Source organism: Phaethon lepturus, unplaced genomic scaffold (genome assembly GCF_000687285.1).
Source record: "Phaethon lepturus isolate BGI_N335 unplaced genomic scaffold, ASM68728v1 scaffold634, whole genome shotgun sequence".
Taxonomy (NCBI): Eukaryota; Metazoa; Chordata; class Aves; order Phaethontiformes; family Phaethontidae; genus Phaethon; species Phaethon lepturus.
In genome coordinates this window covers 56,728-58,178 of record NW_010533711.1, presented here as the reverse complement: position 1 = coordinate 58,178, position 1,451 = coordinate 56,728, and positions in this window count along the sequence as shown.

The window sequence follows — 1,451 nt, the reverse complement described above, 5'->3', positions numbered from 1 at the left end:
TCCATGTAATTTCAGGCTTCCCGTCTCCCAAAGCTGTTCATTGTCTGTACACTAGGTCTTCGCCCTCTTCTTCCACAGCTGCTCTTCAAATCCTATGCAACCAGCAGCATGGACTCAGCAGGACAGTCTCCAATGCTGCCCTGGAATCACATACATGTATAATTGTGTATTTGTACCCAGCTTGGACAGGAGGCAATTTTGTGCCAATGCCTCAACCAGTGAGGCCTCCCAGTAAGCATTGCAGCAGGGCTGTTCTGGGAAATGCCAGGGAGGTCCACATAATGTTCATGTAATGGGAGACCTGACACCAGCAGGCAGATTTGGATAGGGAGGAAATGAAAATAGAGGCAACATCACTTAATGAGTAGGGCATGGTCTGAGAGGCTGGACACTTGTATTCTGATTGTATTCTCAGTTCAGCAGCTGATCTGCTGAATGACTTTTCCATGTGCTTTGGTTTTCCCACCTATAAAAGGGTGGGAATTAACCTTGCTTTCCTCTGAAATGCTTTCAAGTCCATCAGTAAAGTATACTACATAACAGCTACACACTAGTTCCCTCAGTTCATCAGTGAGGCCAGCAAAAGCTTCTTCACATTAAAGTCACAGTCTATCTTTACCTTCTTTTATGTGCTTAGAGGACTTTTAGGATGCATTGCCAGCTCATATGAATGGGCACAGTGGGCAATACTGTTCTGCTGTATAATGTCTATGCCACGAGAGAAGCCATGCTGACATCTGTTATTATTGTGAGAAGATACCATAGCTCAGGAATTACCCTGAGTGGAAAGTTTAAAGTGGCTGCTTGCAAACAAAGAGCTTGCACTTTATCTGCGAAGACTGAAAAAAACCACCTCAAGAAGGCATGCCAGGGGAAAAAAAAAACATCTATAAAGGGGCAATAGCTCTCTGTCTAGTAAGCGTAGGCTGTAACAGGTTATTAAGTAGTTTGGCTTTGAGAAAAAACAAATGTTTATTTCCAAGCCTCTAAAAACTGCATGCTGAAATATGACCATGAGTCTACTTGGTATAAAATATTAGGACTCCTCGTTTTTGAACTAAAAAGTATGTCTTAGCCTGTGAATAATTTGAAATTAAAAGGCAGCAAGTGATAGCTAAATCTATGGCAGTTAACTTTATCAAGAAGCTGTGGAAAGGATTCAGTGTACTGCTGCTTGGTCAAAGGGAGACCATGCAAGTCACTCAGCTCAGAGAGGTGGGTGTGGGGAAATCTGCCCGTGCCTGCTCTCTGAAGTGGCTGTATTTGGAATATGAAGGTCTCGTCCCTGGAGGACTAGAGAAGAAAAATAGAGAAGCTGAATGTGGCATTTCAGCTGACTGGGAAGCAGGAGCCAGACCTGCTCTTGTTCTCAACCTGTGTGGGGAGCCAAAAGGAAGAGACACCTAGAGAAACAACAGCCAGGCTCTCAAGCTATCCTCCTGAAATTCAGC